Source organism: Prionailurus viverrinus, chromosome A2 (genome assembly GCF_022837055.1).
Source record: "Prionailurus viverrinus isolate Anna chromosome A2, UM_Priviv_1.0, whole genome shotgun sequence".
Classification (NCBI taxonomy): domain Eukaryota; kingdom Metazoa; phylum Chordata; class Mammalia; order Carnivora; family Felidae; genus Prionailurus; species Prionailurus viverrinus.
Window position 1 is genome coordinate 27,913,412 of NC_062562.1, and position 22,548 is coordinate 27,935,959.

General features: G+C 39.5%; 1 protein-coding gene across 6 annotated transcripts in view; it reads right to left on the bottom strand.

Moving 5' to 3' along the window:
• FHIT (fragile histidine triad diadenosine triphosphatase) overlaps positions 1-22,548 on the bottom strand; it is a 1,426,527-nt gene that overhangs the window by 1,131,142 nt on the left and 272,837 nt on the right. For 2 of the 6 annotated variants that reach the window (XM_047850994.1, XM_047850992.1), the window contains exon 3: positions 20,792-20,866. The exons of the other annotated variants lie outside the window; for them this stretch is intronic. The gene's annotated coding sequence lies outside the window, so the exon portion shown is untranslated. The remainder of the gene's footprint in view (positions 1-20,791; positions 20,867-22,548) is intronic. 6 annotated transcript variants of the gene reach the window in all.

A 22,548-nucleotide genomic window follows, 5' to 3' on the forward strand; every position in this document is an offset into this window, starting at 1 on the left:
AAAAGTAGTGAATTGGATTACTGCAACACACTTATCAAATAATACAAAATAATCAGATTGGTAGAACCACCATATTAATCATATGAGCCTAATGATTAATATGCATCTGATTATCTACTATGTGCCCAAAACAGAATTCTGGAGGATTCAGCTTGTTATGATTAGTCTTATTTCCTGTGCTAGAAAATAAAATCAGTAATAACAGGAGGCCAACAAATAGCCTGAAGTGAGGAGGGAGGTTGATTTTTGTAAATACAACATGCAAAAATAGTATGGGCAGGTATAGGTGTTATTTTTAAAATAAAGAATATAGGAAAAATCAAAGGATCAATATTTACATTTCCTAGATTTCCAGATTAAAGAAAAAGGAGCAAAACTACAGGTGCTTTGAGATTTGGATTGTGTTAATGCCATTATAAAATGGTCCATTTCTTTAGTTGGGAGCCACAGAAGATCCTGACGGAGCAGAAATTGCAGCATTGGTCAATTAATCAGTGTCTCTCGTGATAGCTCAACAGGGTGCCCTCTTTAACTCAATAGACAAGCAGCTCACCAACAGTATCTAAAAAAGAGGAAAGTCACAGAATGACAAAAGTAGACATAAAAAGCTACAGAGCAAAGAGACTAAAACAGACAAAGGCAGCTGTGCTATGAAAGAAAGTGAGAAGTGGAAAGGGAAATGTCAGGAATCAAAGGTTAAAAAAGAAAAGATCAGGATTTTTTTAAAAAGATATACAAGTATCTTATGAAAGAAAAGGGACCAGTGAGGAGATAAAAATCATGACCAGAGTTGAAGCCTGAAAACACAAGGCAGAAGACAGAGGGAAGCAGTGAGAGCAGAGCCCTTCACTCCACCCTTCATTTACTCATTTGGTTCACACCTACAATGTAGGAAGAAGGTACTCTGCCGAGCTTTGAGGGACCCTTGCCCTCAAAGAGCCCAGATGCTCAGTGTTGCAAGTTCCTATTTTTCTAATGTAATTTTAATTATTGCTGCCACACTTTAGTTAATTGTGATGGTTAATGTGTTAAGTTGACTGGGACACAGGGTGCCCAGATTATAACACTATTAGCGGATGTATCTGTGAATGTGTTTCAGAATAAGATTAGCATCTGAGTCAGAGGACTCAGTGAAGCAGATGGCCCTCCCCAGTGTGGGTGGGCATCATTCAATCCCCCGATGGCCTGAATAGAACAAACAGACAGAGGAAGAGAGAATTCGTGCTCTCTGCCTGGCTGTTGCGCTGTGATGTCAGTCTTCTCCTGCCCTCTACTGTGACTTACACCATCAGTCGTACAGTTCTTAGAACTATACCACTGGCTTTCCTGGGTCTCTGCCCTGCAAATGGCAGATTATGCAACTTCTCAGCCTCCATAACCACACGAACCAATTCATTATAGTAAATCATATATATTACATATATATACTATTGGATTTGTTTCTCTGGAGAACATGTCTAATACACTAATATTCTCATACTCAACACATACTTCCAAAAATTATAGCAATTACATCATCTATAAAAAAGGGTACTTTTTAATGGCAGTTGATGTACTGAGTAAGTTTGTTATGAAAAGGACACATTTATATTTCTGATACATTGATAGTATAAAAAAGCATCATCACCTGGTGCTTTTTATGGATAGATATTTTCAACATTGGATACAGCATACTTCATATCACACCTCCCCCCCCACCACCACCACCACCTTTTCTTTTCATCATCCTACTCCAGGGAGGTGAACATTAACAGAGAACAAGGTACTCTAAACAAAGAGGAAAGACGGATAATGAGTTTAGGGACCAGGTTTTCATTTGCTTTGTAATGTCCCATAAGATTTCAATGACGAAAAGCAGTAATGACCAAAGGAATGAGTATTTGTCATATGGTATCTGAGAGTGAATTCCAGGCTAAATGAAGATACAGTAAGGGAGAGCCTCCCAACCAGATATACTTACTTAGTACCTCAAATATGAAAGACGCCTAACTGATACACAATTTGGAAAAAACAGAAATTGACTCCCCAGAATGCCTCTGTGTATGATCTCAGCTCTTACTAAGGTCGACTGACTCCCTGAAAAGAGCTGAATTCAAGTCTGAATGGATGTTTTATACATTCAGTTTAGAACATCCTCCCTCCCTGTCCCCCTGATCTACAAGACAGAGTGAAGAGCATGGAAGAGGACGTATTATTTTTACTGCTCAACATCTGATTCCTTTAGGGCACCCAACCCACTGTGGTTCTTCTGGGATCTCAATCAAGGGGTCTCATCTCCTCTACCAGAGGCAGGAATGTGAGTCAAGCTAATCAATCAGTCTTTTTTAGGATCTGTATGAACCAGCTGAAAGAAAAAGAGGCTTCTGACATCTCGGGAAGTAAAAGGCACATAAGTCTGAAAATGCTTTAGGATCATTTTCCCACCACAGGACTGAGACTAAAGGGGAAATTAATAGAGAAGAAATGGGCTGTGAGGTGGGGAGACAGCAGAGGCAAAATTACCAAGAAGCTACTGAAACTTAGGTTTACAAGTCCCTTTCTAGCAATGTGGTTATTTGTATTATTTTTATAAAGAAGGCTCTCCAAGGGGTGCCTGGGTGGTCCAAGCGGGTTAAGTGTCCCATTTCAGCTCAGGTCATGATCTCACGGTTCATGAGCTTGAGCCCTGCTTTGGGCTTCGCACTAAAAGTATGGAGCCTGCGTGGGACTTTCTCCCTCTCCCTCTCCCTCTCCCTGTGTGCCTTGTGGGATTCTCTCTCTCCCTCTCTCTCCCTCTCTCTCTGCCCCTCGCTCACTCAAGCCCTCTCTCTCTCAAAAATAAATAAAAATTAATTTAATTAATTTAATTTAAATTAAATTAATTAAAAATTTTTAATTTAATTTAATTTAATTTAATTTAATTTAAAAAAAAGAAAGAAAGAAAGCTCTCCAACTGCATAAACTTCAGGCCACACAAAATGTCCACCACCCCTGGGAAAGACACCCTTAGCCATCCATAACGAAAGCCAGTTCACCCCAATGGATCCTGCAATTATGTGAGCCAATAGTCACCCTTTTCTTTTCTCTTGGGATAACCTGAATTTAGTTTTATCCATTTGCAGTTGAAAGGGAGCAGAATATGCCACCCCAAAGTATGACTCCTTGGCATAATAATTCTTTTGAGCTGATCATTTTTAAGAAACTTACAGACACAGGAGAAGCTCTGAAAACTGGGTAGAAGTTACCCATTTGTAATGGATGTCTACATTTATAAAGGAAATCTCCATTTGTAAATACCTCCTTCTCTGTATCAGGAAGAGAAGGACCACTCTAAATTGTAAGGCAATCATGGGGCACCTGGCTGGCTCAGTCGGCACAGCATGTGACTCTCGATCTCAGGGCCATGAGTTCAAGCCTCACGTGGCATGCGGAGATAGGTTAAGTAAATAAAACTTTAAAAAACAATCATAAGACAATCTTATCAATGGAGCAGGCATTAAATCGGCAGAACAAATCTTACCCTTATTTACCTTGCTTATCCTGGTAACCCGCCAGCACTGCCCACACATCCATCTCTTTCTCTTTAGCTGAAAATGGTATTTAAGGTAGTAGTGTGGCCATCTCAGCGAGCTTTACTCAGTTTTCCTGGGTAGCTCCCATATACACACGAGGTATACAAGTCAATAAAAATCTGATTGTTTTTCTCTTGTTAAGATTTTTTTTTTTTTTTATTACAGGAGGTCTCGGATAAAAACTCAGAAGGGTAAGGTGAAAATTATTCTTTCTCCCCTATACAGCCAAAAAGCATCTGGAGATTTTAAGACAAAAATAAAATAATAGATCTTAACCTCTGGCAGGAAAAAAAAAATGAAATCAATGCTATTTCAACTTTCGGAATATCTATTACAAGTAATTATTTTATTTCTTTCCCACATTTCAGAATGTGGTTTACAGTAGCTTACACATTGGATTTGTAACCAATTTTAAGGAAACAAACTATGGGACAGTCTTTATACATTTTTTTTCAAAGATACTTCCTTTGATTGGCTATAAATGATAGAAAGTATTAGGTCGATACTACAAAATGTCTGACTTCATGATACCATTTTGTCACTATTTTGCTTTTTCCAAACATGTATTTTTATTTCTCCATAGCACAGAGTACTTACTTATTCTCTACTGAGAGTTCGATTTAAATTCTCTTCTGTCTGAATCCACATGATTGCTAAGGAATAAATTATCAATACTATGTATCAAAACCCCCCAGCAGTGCTTTGACACCCATAGTCTCCCCCAGACAAATTACAATTAGACACCTAAGATTCTTGGAAATCTGCAAGAAAGGCAACTTTGGAAATGTTTCATTTAAGCCAGACTCCACTTCCTCTTGAAATCTATCACTGAAGAAGGTAATTTTAAAAGTGATAGAAATTAGTAGAGTATATGCCATACTTCTCTGAATAGAAACCTACAAACTGATAAAGATCCAGAGATTGCCTTCCATGTGGTTCCATACATACATGTCTCACAAATACAAGAAAAATGAAATGTGGCTCTTATTAAGGATATTTCAAAAGCTACTTACAATTACATGTGTTAGAAAAAGTTAGATATTTATCTCAAAAGAAACAATATTTCATGTCCAAAAGATCAGGAGAACCATCAAAATGGACCAGTTGTCTATAAATGATTCATTCAGAATGACAAAGGAAGTCACTGTTTTGCCAGAGACAGACTGACCAGCTCTTATTTTGAAGAATAGCAGGCAGTGAGAGAAAAATGAATTCCGTGATTTTGAAAAATCACTCTTCTGAGCAATGATTCAAGTCCTAATCAAGTCCTGTCACCATCCCCCAACCCCTTGCACCCTCACCCAAAGAGCCAATAAAATCTGTACTGAGCCTATCAAAAAGTTCACAGCCAAATGATCTTGCTTTAAAGAGCTCTACACCGACACACATACAGACACACACCGCCACCACCTCTATCATCATCATCATGGCAGAGAACAGCCACCTTGTAGTCAAGGCATTTGAGAGCTAAGTCAAGCTTCCTGGCCAGAGGTCCTGGTATCTTCATTTAAACCCAGGAGTGGGTTCCCTGTAAGACACTGGCTTTGGCACCACAGAGTACTGACACTTCCAGCACTGTTTCTTTAACGTTCAAGGGAGTATAAACATCCCAACCAATTAAGTACAGAGATGTCTGGCCGCCTAATTTCAAGGTCGGCTTTATATCAGAGTCTTTTATGGTTTTTAAAAGGAGTATTTTATGCTATTCTGATGGAAAACTCCAACAGTAGAGGCTCCTGTCTGACAAATGCCTTAGTGAAACAATAAGCCTGAAGCAAAGTGAGAGAGGCAAAATTATTTTGCTGCAATAGGTGACGTCCAGTGAAAACAGAGACTACTGAAGTTTAAAAGAATAATCTATATTTATTCTGCGTAAAGACTTCCCCACGTCAGCACTTTAAATACCACTGTAAAATGCTGACAGTAATTATGTGAACGGTGCTATAAGAAATTAAATCCTTCGGGGCGCCTGGGTGGCACAGTCGGTTAAGCGTCCGACTTCAGCCAGGTCACGATCTCGTGGTCCATGAATTCGAGCCCCGCGTCAGGCTCTGGGCTGATGGCTCAGAGCCTGGAGCTTGTTTCCGATTCTGTGTCTCCCTCTCTCTCTGCCCCTCCCCCGTTCATGCTCTGTCTCTCTCTGTCCCAAAAATAAACGTTGAAAAAAAAAATTTAAAGAAATTAAATCCTTCAACTAATGGGTTTCAAAGGTGTTTCTGCTTCTGCCTTACACACACACACACACACACACACACACACACACACACACATACATTTCAGCTTCTCTGTCAGGATTTCCCAAAATCAACTCTACTGCAAGGAGGGAAAATGTCTAGAGTCCTTGCTGCTGCTGTTCCAAAGAAACAACTGGGAAAGAAAAGAAAGAAAGAAAGAAAGAAAGAAAGAAAGAAAGAAAGAAAGAAAGAAAGAAAGAAAGAAAGGAAGGAAGGAAGAGAAACAGAGAGAGAGAGGGAGAGAGGAAGAGAGAAAGGGAAAGATAGTGCATCTGCCCTGAGGCCTCAAGCTCAGGTGTGCTGGCTTTCTGGCTGGGAGGTAGGATATGGCATAACTGGAGTCAGGTCACCCATGGCTCACTCACTGAGTGACAGGGCGATCAACTGAACCTCCCTTAACCCCAGGTTCCCCATCCGTATAACAGTGACAGTCATGTTTGTTATAGGGATTAAAGGAGGAAATACATACAAATCACCTAGGAGAGCCTGGCTCACAGCAAAACACTCAGGATGTAAGGGAATTACTATTATTTATGATTGTCACAGAGTGTGCATCTTGGTTAAACAGCCGCCAGTCCTGGCGGCATAAAGTGACTCAGAGGAAAGTGAGATTTGAAGCAACTACAACTAGCCAAACTACAAAACTGACTGTAAGTTGTTGGAATTGGAATGTCTATTAGACAGAGAACAGACCCAGTACAGGATCTGGAATTTCAACAGAAAGGCAAGTATAACTTTCCTGGCTGTAATAAGCAACCCAATAATCTTTCGATGGATAGTCTTCCCTGCTTTGACCTTTGCTACTCCCAGTGCAGCGCACACACCAGGGCATCACCTGGGAGATTCTTACAAATGGAGAATCACAGCCCCGCCCTTGACCTGCCAAATTACACTTTTAACAAGATCCTCGGGATTTTAACAAGATTTGTAAGCACATTAATGTTTGAAAAGCACCACTGTAGAGCACAAAATGGGAGTGTATAGTCACTCCCATTTGGGGCGTGTTACTTTTTTATTTTTAAATTTTTTTTAATTAATTAATTTATTTTGAGAGAGAGGGAGAGAGCACAAGCACTGGAGAGGCAGAGAGAGAATCCCAAGCAGGATCCACACTGTCAGTGCAGAGCTCGACATGGGGCTTGAACTCACAAATCATGAGATCATGACCTGAGCTGAAATTGAGGCAGGACACTCAACCGACTGAGCCACGTAGGTGCCCCTGGGGTGTGTTTCTAGGATCTTTGCTGCACAGTAAACCACTTCAAAATTCAGTGACTTAAAATAACAAGAACAACCACGTATTTGCTCTATCTCCTCAGTTTAGGCAGGGCTCAGTGGGATGGCTCATCTCTGTCCCAACACTCACAAGGAGGGAAAAGGGTAGTTCTTTTTGGGAGATGAGGCGGGCACACACAGGAACAAGGATTTGTTGAAAATAGTCTTCAGAGACCAGCTACCACAGGGTGTCTGTTACTCTTTCACTTTTTTCCTCTCCCTGTTCTCATGATTGATGAAACATCCACTTTGTCTCAATTATACAACTATATACAAGCCCCCATTGGGAACCTAACAAATGTTAAGGCATGATATCTCCCCTCAAGGAACTTGTAATAAAATGGGTAAAACAAGGCATCGATATCCTAAAATTTTAATAACAATAAAATACTGTAATAATAAAATATTTAAGTAGCAGCCCAAGACAATAATGAAAATGATGCCCTAAGACTATGGACCGTTCATTTAATTAATTTTGCACACAATAACCACTCTGAATGTTCAGAGAAAGAATGGAAGTGGAGGAGAAGGTCCATGGAAGATGAAAGATGGGCAGCCTGAGCAAGATTTGCACAGGAAGGATTAGATGGATTTCAAAAAGGAAGGCCCAGTGAAATGCACTTGGAGGATAACATAACCAGGGAGCCAAGGGAACAGGGTCATGGGGACACAAGGCCATGAATGAGTGTCTCTGCATATTCTTTGGTGATGATTATAAATTCAATGTTCCTGAAAGAATTTCCTGCCTCATAACCTCCGCCTTTACTTCTCCCCTTAGATATGTTCATAAGCCATTTGTGGAATCCCCACCAGCAATACAACCTTGTATTAATAATGAAGGGTTTTTACTAACCTTATAAACTTTACTATACCTTGGGGTAGGGGGGCAGGAAAAACAAACAGAAATGTAGGCATCGTCGAACGGCAACTTGTAAACTTCACTATTCGCTGTATGGGAACTAGCACTTTCAGTATTGCTAAGCAGCAACTTGTAAATTTCACTCTCCCTTAGAAAATAAAAATGGAATGAAAGGTACTGCTTAGAAGAAACATATAAATTTCAATCTCCACAGCAGGGAAATAAGCTCTGATTACACTACATAGTTCACACACCTCAATGTGCCAAACACTTGTTTTTTTATGCATTCATGTATAATGAGTTGGTTTTCCAGCAACAGAGAATGAAATTTACAAGTTGTTATTTAACTTTTCTAGGATTGTATTTTTCTACCTTCTCTTTCCTTCCTCCTCCTTCCCCCCAAAAACATAATACCAGCGATGGGGTTGCTGAACAGTAGCACCTATTCATTCCTTCTATAGCAGTGATTAAAACAATTTAAAATGTTGTTCTCAGGGCTTCGTGATACCCCATATTGTTTGGGGCCATACATTTCAAACAATTGCTCTTTACCTTGTTGGGGGTAGAGAGGGCTTTTAAAAAGTTGATAATAAGCCTTACTACTACTTTTTAACTTCTATTCGTTGTTAAACACACACACACACACACACACACACACACACACACACACACACACACCAGGCCTATGACTCCAGGGACTCCCTAGGATTTTCATAAATGTACCCAACAGAAATTCAGAGCCAGTGTATTTGAACACTTTTGCCATTTATTCAAGCACGCTTCTGAATAGTTAGTCTGGACAGGAAGGATGGGACTGCTGGAAGAAAGTGGTTGAACTATATTCTGTAGAGTCATGGCAAGAAATAAAGAAAGAAGGGGAGTTGCCACCTCAATACTAAAAGTGTCAGTGCAATGATACCCTAATAAAAGGTATTCTATTAGAAGTTATAAAATCCCATACCGAGAAACAGTCTCAAAACAAAATTCAGGTGCAATACAGCCCAGAATCAACCAAAGACATCTTTATGTCAGGGACTAAAAGATACCAATATACCATCTCTACAATTTTCTTAATATAATTTTTGAACAGATGATATATACACAAAGTAAAAATTTAAACAATACCAAAAGTACAGTAAGAAATAAGCCTTTCCGTCCATGCTGTTGACCATCTCTTGCACAGTCTTCAACACACATATATCAGTGTGCATGTATATACACACACATATTTTAAATTCCTATGGCAACAAATAGCATATTCTAACCCTTTTTCCACTTAATGGATATCATTGAGATGGTTCTATATAGATACTTTTTTTGTAATGGCTTCATTGTGGTACAAAGTTTAGACATTCTACAATTTATTTACCTAACCCCCTATTGCTTGGACACTTGAGCTGTTTTGAATCATTTGTTGTTAGACAAAATGCCATGATGAATATTTTTGCACATGGATTTTTGCATACCTACATGACCATACTTTGAAGATAAAAGACTAGAAATGAAACCGCTAGGTCAAAGAGTTTCATGTATCTTATTTTGACAGTTATGATCAAATAGCATTCCAAAGACAGTGTACCAATTTATACTTCCATCCCTGATACCAACAGAGCTTCCACTGAAGGAATTCCAAAAAAACCCAAAAGTCCATTATCATTTTTCCGTCAACTGATCCCTTCCCTCTAAAATGGGGCTGGGGGTAAATACCATCTATTTTTAATTATACGTATAGGCAGGTTATAATGATTATTGTCCAAGACCCAAGGCCATTTCATTACCCACAGCACTACTCTGTCCTCACTGTGCTATAATTCTAACTGGTCAGATAGATCTTTAATTTGCAAACCTCCTCAGAATACAGATTATCTGCATTCTGCAGACATCTGCAAAAAGCCATCCGCAAGTGCATATTTCATGGCTGAATATTTTTACATAACATCAGCTGGAGCCCATCGTGCTAGCATTCTAGCCAAGTGTCACAACCTGCTCTATTATATCAATAGGCAGCTTCAATTAGTCATTTTCTCCCCGTGGTGACGACAGCTATAATAGCATGCAGTGGTCTGATGAAGTTTGTAATACAAAGTAGAGATGGAGGTATTAAAAGAGGATACAAAATTAGAATAGCATTAAAAAAAATTCCACCTCCCAAGTAGTCATTTGGGGAAATGACAACATTTCTGACACAGGATTCAAGAATGAATACAAAAATGCAATCCCTTTTGAAAAAGATGGATAAATAAATTCACGATGGGGACACATTCCAGCCCCAGATAGAACTTGGGTTTTCATTGACTAAGGAGTCATTAAGTGTCATCTCAAAAACAACTATAAATAAAAGAATATTTGGTAAATAGAAAAACAAATTTAAATCCTAAATAGAATTGTAAGATGAACATAAGTGCCAGTGGAGAATGCTACTCTGAAAGCATGATACAGTAGTAAATAAATTAGAAGGCATGACAGGGTTGGCACTACCCTCAGAATTTATTCCTAATCCTGCTGCTTCTCACTTCATCCACTAGGATCAATGAGCTCCAAGCCATGTTCACCTCCCCTGTCGCACAGCCACAGCCTTCTAATTGCCTGCCTGCCTCTCCTCTTGTCCCCTTCAGCCTCTTCTCTCCATAGCAGCTGAAATGAATTTTCAAAAATATAAATCAGGTATTTCCTTCCTTTCAGCCCTCCAGTGCCTTCCTTCCTCAAAATCTAAAAGCCTTACCATGGCTGAAAAGGCCCTGCATAATCCAGCCCTGGCACCCCTCCAAGGACTTGACCCAATGCTACCTTCTCATCTCCAGGGACCTCCATCAAGCACAGTCCCAACTCAGATCCTCAGCAAGACCCAGCTTCTAGCTGGGATGCATGTTCCCCAGATATTCACATACAAGCCTCCCTCCTTCACACTTGTCTTCAATGTCACCTTGTATCAGAGAGGGATTCCTTGACCACTCAATCTAAAAGGCAACCAAAAACTCTATCGATGCACGCTTACACCACTTTACATTATATTGTGTAGTAATATGCTTATCAATTTATTATCTATGGCCCCTGCTAGAATGTAATTTCTATGAAGGCAAGAAGAAGGAAAAATACAAATTGTGCATCCCAACCAGACACAAAATCATAATGTCATTGTGATTTAAACACACAGTTGAAGAAATATCGTTTAACTTACTTTGGATGAAATTCATTCAACTCGTCAAACATTTAGTGGACTTTTAATTATATATGGGATTATTATATATTATGTATATAATATTTATTACATTGCATGTATGTATATAACATATAATAGTTATATGTATATATATATATAACTACATATATATAATACAAACTATTGAAATAATAAATCAAAATATTAACAATCAGAAGTCCACAGAAGTAGAACAGTCAATGTCAAGAGGTTCCAAGGAGAAGGAAAATTTCAGAAAGAAAGATGGAGAGGATTTGGAAAAGGAAACCAGGAGTGGAGGACATTCTAGGTAAGCACACAGGATGGACAAAAACATCAATTATACCAGTTTCTGTCCAACTTCAGGGCAGAAAACCCTGATCCACTGACAGGACAGAGCAAAAACTAATAAAGTTATGTCCTTTTCAATTCTCTTTTAATTTTCTGAAATCATTCACCGAGAAAGTATTAATTAGTGCTAATGTATCCAAACATCTTTCTTACATTTGTTTATCTGAATAACATATTTTTATTTTTGTTGCATTTTTCACTCAAGTTTTACTTCCCTATTTATGGTGAGGTGGTCTATTTTGTATTTAGGGAATAACATATCAGTTTCTCTATCTATAAACTTATTTAAGTAAAAGAAGTGAGTTGTTTTAAAGCCAGGTGTTAAGTCAATCATGGTGTGGCTGGCACACCACTTGCCCAGACCCAGCAGAGCCCATCTTTAAAGGAAGAAAGGAGGGTCAGCAGAGAAGAATGGAAATGTAGACTCTTGTCAAAATGCAAGAGGTAAGTGGCAGACTAAAGATTTTGAAATATATTATGTAGGCCTGTAGTTTCCCAATTTGTTACAAAGCCAAATTCCCTGGAAATGTCCTTTATATGTAAGTGTGGCATGTCTGTTATTTTCAAGACAGCATGAAATGTAACAATCTTCAATTCCATTATACCAACTGAAGAACAAAGTAAAAATAAATAAGTAAATAAATAAATACAGCTTCATACTGTATGTGAAGTATAAAACCTCAACCATAACTATAGCTATATTTAAAACAAAACAAAAACCATCTACTATGTCCATTAGGATCTGGGGGGAAACATGATTCCCAAAACACTCAGCTGGGGCAAGGTGCGAACTATAATCATGGGGGTAAATGAAAGGTTAATGTGGTACCTCAGACTAAGGGAGGACCCCATTCATAAAGTCCACAGAGGAGAACCCACCAGGTACCCAGCTGAGTAGAAAATGGATATGATGTGATAATGGAAGATACCCAGCACACAAACAAAACTATTTTCAAATATCTGCTGGGTATGTCTTTACCACTGTCCAATCACTAGCTGTATGTTGGGCTTGGGGCTGCACAGGTGAAGAGTATAGATGGGCTGGACTTAAACCTCAGCTTTCCATTCACTAGCTGTGTGCGTTTCTTAGGTCACTAAACATAGCTTGCTCAATATAATGGGGGATAATAGCAGTATTCACCATAAAGCTGGTCTGAGAAGCAAACGAACAAATGTATGTACAGCTCTTAGCATAGTGTTTGCCTGCAATGATTGTGTATGTGTGCAGTGGGGGGGGGGGGGGGGGGAGAGGGGTATGTTGATCACCAAAGCATTCAAGAGAAACTTACAGAAAAAGAGCTGAAAATTGCAGAAGTTCTCAACTGAAATTGCATTAACTTAATACTCTATATGACTTGGCCAAAAAAACCCATATTGTTCTGTTCTATTGATAAAATATCTCAAAGGCATACAAAGAAGGAAAATTATTTAGGCCATTAGAGGCAGATCATGGTGGTGTTGGACACAGTGGTGGTGGCAGAGGTCAGTGATGGCAGTAATGTTGGAAGGCGACCTAGAGCAGAAGGTGATATCTAAAATGAGGCCAACCTGAGGCACAACAGGAATTAGCTAAGGAAAGAGATGCAGGATTAGTGCTCCCAACCGAGGGAATCCAAACTGCCACAGCTCTGGGGAAGAGAAAACATCACAGGTTCAGCGAACGGGATGATCAAGCTGTGAAAGAGGAAAGGGGGCTGGAGAGGTAGAACTTTCAATCATGTTTCAAGAGCCTGAATTAGGGGAGCCTGGGTAGCTCAGTCAGTTAAGTGTCCAACTCTTTGTTTGGACTCAGGTCATGATCTTACGTTTCCTGAGTTCCAGTCCTGGGTTAGGCTGTGCACTGGCAGGTTGGAGCCTGCTTGGGATTCTCTCTCTCTTCCTCTCCCCAACTTGTGCTCTCTCTGTCTTTCTCAAATTAAATAAATAAGGCTTTGAAAATTGTTTAAAGAGCCTGAATTAAGGATTCCTGGGTGGTTCAGTCAATTAAACATTCAACTATTGGTTTTGGCTCAGGTCATGATTTCACAGTTCTTGAGTTCAAGACCCATGTCAGGCTCTGCTCACAGCACAGAGCCTACTTGGGATTCTCTGTCTCCCTCTCTCTGTGCCTCCCCTGCGCTTGCTTGCTCTCTCTCTTTCTCTCTTTCTCTCTCAAACATAAATAAATAAACTGTATCAAAAAAATAAATAAAGGGGTGCCTGGATGGCTCAGTTAAGCATCCAGCTTTGGCCCAGGTCGTATCTCACAGTTCATGAGTTCGAGCGCCTATCAGTACAGAGCCCCACTTCAGATCCTCTATCCCCCTCTCTCTCTGCCCCTTCCCCACTCAAGAGCTCTCTCTCTCTCTCAAAAATAATTTAAAAAAATTTTAAAAATGTAATGAAAAATTTAAATAAATAAATAAATAAATAAATAAATAAAGAGCTTGAACTATCTTTTTCCTGAGGATAACGAGAACCCCATGAAGGACTTTAAGCAGGGAAAAGACATGGTCCCATGATCAGATTGTCAGAATTAGAAAACCACTGCTAAAGTGAATGGGGAGTGATTGAAGAGTTTGGAGTTGTTACAAAAATGGGTTATAACATGTCACACATAATTTTTTCTTGAGTTAACTGTAGACATGGATAGTCATTCAGTAACTCATTCACTCATTATGGTGTTTCCTGAGTACCTAACAGCTACCAGGAGCCGTGCTCACATAAGGACAGGAGAAGAAAACTCACAAATAAACAAAAGAAGCAGTGTAAAAAGGAAGGACATTCCTGAGAGGTGGGTCAAATTCCAGAGATGGGAGCCAGCAGAGTGCATGTGATGAAACATATCCCAGGATAGTCAGAACGCACAATCCAGGGGCAGCAGGAACACATCCCTTCAACAGGAATGTACTGAGCACACACTACATGCCAGTTTTGAGCTGGCACTGGATACACAGTGATGAAGGAGAAAACACTTAAAATAAGAAGCACAACAATAACTCTTACCGTTGCAGATAACGCTAGGTTGATTATTAAGAGTGTGAGAGGCAGAAAAACAGAAGTAAAGAGCAGTGCCTTAATTTAAGGAGGCTTGAAGTGGCAATAAACTATTTTTAATTATAACTTCTCTGCTGAGAATTGACAGTCTTTGAAAGCTTGTGTAAACCATAAATGAGTTACATGCAAATATATTACTGATATTATAGCTTTTAAAATGACATTATAACTTTTAAAATGTCAAATAATTTTGAATGTCAAATGCTAACCCCCCACTCCCCCCCAAATTCCAATCATGAATTGTCTACTTGATCCCACATCAAATCAACCTACTGAAAAGTGAAATGCCCATTCCTTCCACCGAATAGGAGAAATGCCTCGGATGTGGTCAAATCTTCCCTGTCTTCAGAGAATCTTGGTGCTGATACTGACCCAGCAAGTCAGCTAAGATCCATTTGGGATGACGCAAGAAAGGGAGAAAACATGTTCCCCATCCAACACTAACCTTTCCAGCTCAGCCCCTGATCATGCCAAGACATCAGAGTGTAATAATGGTAATTTAATAATGGAGTCGGCCAGGCTCAGCCCACATTAGAAATCTCAGGAAAATAAATGAGGCTTGCAAGCCAAACAGAGAGAAACTTCTCCAGGCAGCGCCTGCAGCAGGGAGATACCTGGTAATGAAACACCTGCTGTCTCCATTCATTATACAGGAGGCAAACCTTAAAAGAGAGCCTGGAAAGGTGAAGGTCTCAAAATGGAAATAAATAAATAAGCATGCCTGTCCTGGAGAGATCTCTGCAAATGGCTCGAAAGGACAGCCCAGAGATTTTCTGGGGGGGATGTGGCAAAGTTTCATCAGATGTCGAGGGAGGTAATTATGTGCTTGGGCACATTTGCTGGATAAATTGGCCTCCTTACCTTCATCTGCCCATGCGGGCACCAGAGACAGAAACTGTGTTTAAACTCCACAGTGTTCTCGCTGGCTTTGACTATAAAAAAAGAAATAAAAATGTGTCCTAGGTGCCTGGCAAATCAGTCCGGTGTTAGATGGGGACCCATTATCTTTGACCTTCACATTTTTGCCTCTTCTGACTCACAGAAAATCCTCAGAAACCCTTTCAGGTAAAGATATCTGGCTTCTGGGAGGCGCTCACTTTCAGGAGAAAGATCCCGTTTTTGTAATATAAAAATAATACTTGAAGGAAGTGATTTCTTTATCTTTAATTTCAGTTGGTCTGTTACCTGCTCCAATTTTAACAATTTGCCTAAAATGATGGCAGTTTTCTTTACTGACTATGTTAGTAACAGGTGAAGCCAACAGCTATGCCCTTCCTTTCTTTGCCTTTCTTCTCTAATTACTAAGACACTCTAACATTTCTCCATCTTGGTTTCTGTATAGAAAAATTCTGACAGGTACCTCTGGCATCTTCTCTCACGTCTGAAACCAGTAATGAAATGTCAGCGGAGGAACGGTTAATTAAAATTGTGGAATCCACTTTGCATCCTCTCAGAGTCAATAAAAGTGCAATTAAAGATACCTTTCAACACATGATTTAACTAGTATAAGTCACATTTTTAAATAACATTTGGCTGTTAAAAATAAAAAATCATTAATATGAACTGAATGCTCAGTAAACATCCTGCTTCCTTGGCCATCAAACACCTTTAGCTTAACTAGTGTCTTAGATGTGATATTGAGATCCATTAAGAACGTGTTTTCTAGTAATAAACCAAAGAACATGGCTGAAATCTGCAGGTAATTTGCAGGAATAAAAACCATACCTGAATCTCCCACACAGGCTTATCTAAGCTATTATCTTTAACAAAATTTCCTCACATTCTCAGGTTACTCCAGAAACATTTAAGAAAGCAATGGCACAGAACCACCGTTTAGAGTTCAGCTCTGGACTCACGTGTTGTGTGTTTCAACCCTGCCTCTGCTACCTACTAAACAAGAGACTGCAAATCAACTTGGCTTCATTTCTTGGAACCTCACATTTCTTGGAACCTCACTTTGCTTACCTGAAAAATGAAGAAAACGCTATCTACCCATAGGGCTGCTGTGAGGATTAAATGAGATAATATGCATAAAGCAATTGAAATAGTGACTAGGACCTTGTAAAGGTGTAATAAATATACACTGTTCTTCTTTGAGACCTTATTTGTTCTTCTTTGAGACCTTATTCCTTTAAAAATTACATTCCCTAAAAGGGCCTGGAGACTTAAGAAATTCATATACTTGGAGAATATATTCGTTTATTTTGCATGATCTCACTATTCGTTTTTCTATGTAAAAATTAGGGAGATGATATTTCAGGGTCCCTTAGTTCCAAATGCTGCCGCTCATTTTCAGTACAGATCTCAGTTAAGCAAAGGAGAATGAAAGGGTCAAATCGGCTCAGAAGCTGCCAGCTTCCACCCTTGCTTGTAAACGTTATTCCATATGAGTCAAATGACACTCCCCAGAGAACACTTGTGAAAGTCCCTGATTTACAGAAGTATTTACTTTGGGGTTTGGGGTTTGTTTTTTCAGGTTTATCTCTGGGAGAGCTTGCTAGAGCTAACAGTCCAGCAATTTTATTAAACTCTGTTCAATTTCAGCATTTTTTAAAGACTATATAGAAACCACACAGGCAGTGGCTATTTAAACTTCCCAGTGGATGCCAAAAATAATAAAAAGACACTTAAATGACCATTTTTGAGCAGACCCAACAGCATGTGGCCTAATTATCCAACTACATGAAAAATTCTACAGAGTTTTAGCAGAGTGGAAGGGTTTGATATGCACAATTCAGAATGCAAGTGGCCACCTCACTAGGGTGTATAGAACTTTTCAAGTCTAAATAGAAGGTGCAGCTCTAACTGGGTAAGTTTATCCTCTGTTTTCCCTCCTGATTAACTTATAAGAAATGACAAATGAAGAGAAAGTAAGAAGTTGATATAGCTAAGCCACTGATGAATAGAAATATTGAAAAGATGCCTAAGTGCTCTCGTTAATTTGTTGCCATTACAACCTTCTGAGGTAGGTATTATTATGCACATGTGACAGAGGAGGAAGCCACAGCTCAGAAAAGTAAGTGCCTTAAAGAGTAGGTATGAGAGCTGGTGTCCTGCCTTTTCCCCATTTGCCCCTTTGGATCCTTTGTCTGCTTTGTTGGTGGCCTCTCTCCTGCAGCCCTCTGCAGACTTAGCTCCCGTGCCCCCAGGCTTCTTTTGGGTTAAAACAATGGCAGGCAGCCTTCCCTAATTGCCCCTATCTTAAAATCATCTCCTCTTTATTTTGTTTTCCTTATCATGGGTGTAAACATGATCATATACTTATTTGTGAATTTATTCAATGATATTTACTGGGAATCTAGCATACAGCGTGCATGCTGTTGTGGTGCTGGGAATATTATAGTAAGTGAGACTCACATGGTCCATGCCCTACTTATTTCTTCTTCTTTTCCAACTTAAATATTCAATATAAGGAATTTCTAGAAATCTAATACCGTGTCTTCTACAAATCTTTGGACGGTGTTGGACATATGAGGGATGCTCAGTAGCTGCTGGATAAAAGAAAGTCATCTGAAGTATCTGCAGGACCACTAGAGAAGCTACCAAGTCTAAGACTCATTAATTTGATGAGCAAACCCATAACAATGCTGCTCATTAAAATAAGAATTAAGAACATGTGGAATCTAACAAACAAATGAACAAATAAATAAAGGCTGAACAGACTGATAAATACAGAGAACAAATTGTTGGTTGCCAGCGTAGAGGGGTTGGGGGTGGGGAGGGGCAAAATGGGTGAAGGGTGGAAGATACAGGTTTCCAGTTATGGAATGAATAAGTCACTGAGATGAAAGGTACAGCACAGAGAATATAGTCAATGGTAGTGAAATAACAGTGAATGGTTAAACCTGGTAGTTATACTTGGGGTGAGCATAGCATAGCCTATTGACTCGTCGAATCACCATGCTGTATGGCTAAAACTAATGTGACATTGTATGTCAACTATACCTTAACAAAAAAAAATAATGAAGAATTAAAAAAAAAGAAGAACGATGATAACCGGTGTTGATAAAGGTGAAGTGAAATGAGTACGCTCATAAACCTCCCAAGCAAGTATCAATCAGTGCCGTATCTCTATATGGCAATTTGCTTAACCACCACAAACAAGGCTGTGACTGGATTAATTGGCTTCCAGAAGCAAATCCTAGGAGCATGATTAAGGATGAAGCCAAATATATAGCTGGAAGTACATTCATGAATAATTTGAAAAAATTTCAATGGTAATAACCTAAGTGTTCAACAAGAAGGGGCTGGATTAATCAACTGAGGCACACAATATAATGAACTATTAAAAGTTATTAAAAACAATGCCATATCGCATATTTCATGACATGAACATATTCACAACCTATCATTAACTGAGAAAGGAAGATACAACATGATACATGGAATATCCAGTTTTTCTTTAAAAAAATTTTATATATGCAAAGAAAAAGCTCTAAAATAGCACTGTCCAACAGAAATATAATACAAGGCACATCTGTAGTTTTAAAGTGTTGGTACTCGAATTTAAAAAAGCAAAAAGAATTAGGTGAAAATTCATTTAATGGTATTTGATTTAACCCAACACACCAAAATAATAATGATTAATTTTTTTCTATACGAAGCCTTCGAAATCTGGTGTGAATAGTTTATACTTGGCACATGTCAATTCAGTCTTGCCACATTTTAAATATTCAGAAGCCACACGTAGCTAGTGGCTATCAAATGGAACAGCTCAAGTAAGCCTTAAAAGCAGGTGTGAAGAGAAAGAATTTGGATAAATTTACTTTCTTCTTTTCTTTTCTTCAATTACCATTTATAATTTTACTATTGGCATATACTATTTCTGTAATATGTACAACAATGTTGGTTTTTAATATTAGGAAGAGAGGGTTTTTTTTCTTTCTCTAGACACTTCTTGGCTCCTCCTTTCTGCAAATTCACAGACTATGTGCTTCCTAGAACTACAAGACTGCTCCCCTTTATTCCCCTCCCTTTACATACACTTCAGAGCTGCCTAGCTTCAGTCCTTGGGCACCTGAGTAGGGATCAAATAGTGCTGTTCTTCAGAGTGGCTGCTAAGCTGGTCCCTGCTTTCCAGGGGTGCCCCCCGGAATCTATTAGGACTCCAGGCACCGCTTCAATGGCTCTCTCGAGTTTGTGGAAGGGCATGGAATGGGACCAGAAATTGCTTAATTTGAGGTTAATTAAATAGTGATGACAAGCCTTAATCTCCAACTTGTCCTCAGATTGTAAACACTGATTGCAGCTGCAGCAATCTGCAATAAACCTATTGAGAGAAATCTTGACCAGAATGAAATGAGTATGTCAGTTACCCAGATGAAGCTAAGAGAGACAAGACAGAAGAAATCCAGGCCCTTGTAACACCAGGAGAAATGGAGACCCAAAATAAGAGAAATGAAAGGAAGAATGTGTCAAATCTGATTCCTGGACAGTCCAATCAAAAAAAAAAAAAAATCACCAGATCCCACAAGCCTGGAGGCTGAAAGAAACAAAGATGGAGACACCAAGCCATGAGCTGTGCACACGAAGAAATTGAAACAGTTGCACCTCTATTGACCACTGATGGGGTTTCCATGGGGCTTCTGCACAGAGGGCTAGACCACTGGAAGTGAGTTACAGCAGTTCACTAGAAGGGATCAGGGCAAGGATCAGAGTTACAGTGTGTTAGGAACTTACTACATGTCAGGTACTTCACATGTAATTTATTGGTGATTCTCACAATAATTTTATAAGGTGAGCATTATTATTTTCATTTTTTTAATGTTTATTTTTTTTCGAGAGAGATAGAGATAGAGTGTAAGCAGGGGAGGGGCAAGGGAGACACAGAATCCGAAGCAGCCTCCAGAATATGAGCTGTCAGCACACAGCCCAATGTGGGGCTTGAACCCACAAACCTCGAGATCATGACCTGACCCAAAGTCCAACACTTAACCAACTGAACCACCCAAGCACCCCTATTATTTTCATTTTAAAGAAGAAAACACTAAGTCTCAAAGAGGTCCCCTACCACACCTCAGGCCATGAAAAACATGGGTGGAACCCAGACTTGAACCCAGACTAACTCCCTAAAGTCACCTCTAAATCTCAGGCTGCTCTGGCAAGGGCGAGGCAATGGCCAGGAAGTGAGAAAGGTGAACCAATAGTGAAGTTCATGAGGACGATGGGCAAAAAAAGAGCAACAATTCCCCTAAGAGGACTCGACTAGGAAGGCAGATGGCCTAGTAAAAAACTGCAAGCTGAAGGAATGTTTTGATAACACTGGTCCAGATGCACCCTGGAAAATGACCTTCCTGGCCTCACTGACCTGGAGAACACGGTCCACACACTTCAAGATCCAGAATCAACATGTGCCTCTTCTGTGAAGACTTCCCCGAAGCTCCTGGTGAGAGACGGGCATTAGTTTTTATATAACAGGGCGGGGTGCATTGGGAGAAGGAGCAGACACCATGTCTTGTGTAAAGAAAGGTCGAAGAGGGGCGCCTGGGTGGCACAGTCGGTTAAGCGTCCGACTTCAGCCAGGTCACGATCTCGCGGTCCGTGAACTCGAGCCCCGCGTCAGGCTCAGGGCTGATGGCTCAGAGCCTGGAGCCTGTTTCTGATTCTGTGTCTCCCTCTCTCTCTGCCCCTCCCCCGTTCATGCTCTGTCTCTCTCTGTCCCAAAAATAAATAAACGTTGAAAAAAAAAAATTAAAAAGAAAGGTCGAAGAAATGAGAACCTGAACTTGAGGATGAGAAAAACTGGAGAAGGGAAAGAACCATGACAGGTGTTGTCAAATAGTTAATGGACTAATATGTAAGGTTTTAATCCACACCTTCTTCCCTAAAGCCTTTTTGGGACAAAACATTTGTTCATTCATTTACTCCTTTCCTAGCGCTGCAAGAGTGCTAGAGAAATAACAGTGAGCAAAAACAGACACAATTCTGCCGTTGGAGTACACACATCTGACAGGAGTCACGCAGCCATAATAAAATCATGCAAATAAATGAAGAATTGTGATAAGTGTACCAAATAATAGGGTAAATAAGATGTTAGGATTTTATACAAAATAGAAAACTGGAATTAATAAAGAGAGTGTATAGGGGAATAAGCTTCATTTCATTATTTGGAAGAACTTTCAAACAATCCACACAGTCTAGAAATGGCCCCACAAATGAACATACTTCCCTCTGGCCATTGGACCTGCCCAGGCTGAGGCAGGGGAGTGTGAGGGCGCAGCCCCTATATGACTTCTATAGTCCCTGCAAGCTCTAAGAAACTAGGATCCCATCATTCTAAACAAAATATCTTCTCAGAAGGCAATCAGAATTTGCTATATTGTATTTCTAGGAGACTCAGGAAATTTATGCAGAGAAGAATCACCTTCTGTGCATGGAGGGGAGTCAAGTGAAACAGAGTCCCCAAGCTTTTCAGTAGCCCTCCACCTCCTGTCATAGCACTGATGACGTCTGTCCCATGCACTGCCCTGGAAGCTTCACGACAACAGGAGCCATGGGCTTGTTCATCACTGAATCAGCAGTACATGGCGCATGGCATACATTTGTTAAGTGAACAAATGAATATAGCATTAAAATGTAGTGTGTGCAAACACACTCACTTATAAAAACTTTCTTTTAGTGTTATAGACTTCATAAATGAACTTTATTGAATATTTAATGAACATGAAAGTCAATCACTTGCCTCCTGATTAATAGCTAGGGTCCCTTGTCCAAGCGGCCATTTAGTTCCATTAAAAATTAATACTTTTCCACGGAATAAATATACACTATACATAGAACATCCAGGGTTCCAGTGTTAATAAGCATTTAAGTAATGCAGAAAGACTAAGAATCTATTAACTAAGAGAGAACTCCATGAACTTGCCCTCTAAGTCGTCATTCATTTCCTACCCATTTCTCTTCTAAATTTTAAAATTATTTAGCCAGGGAAAAAAGTAGCTCTGAAAATGGAATAAATAAGGTTAATAGGGTGTCATATTTTGGTTAACATTTGCAGGCTGAAAAAAATGTGTTTTTGTTAAAGATTTGAGAGATGTTATTCCTCCTGTGAAATGAAGAATACAT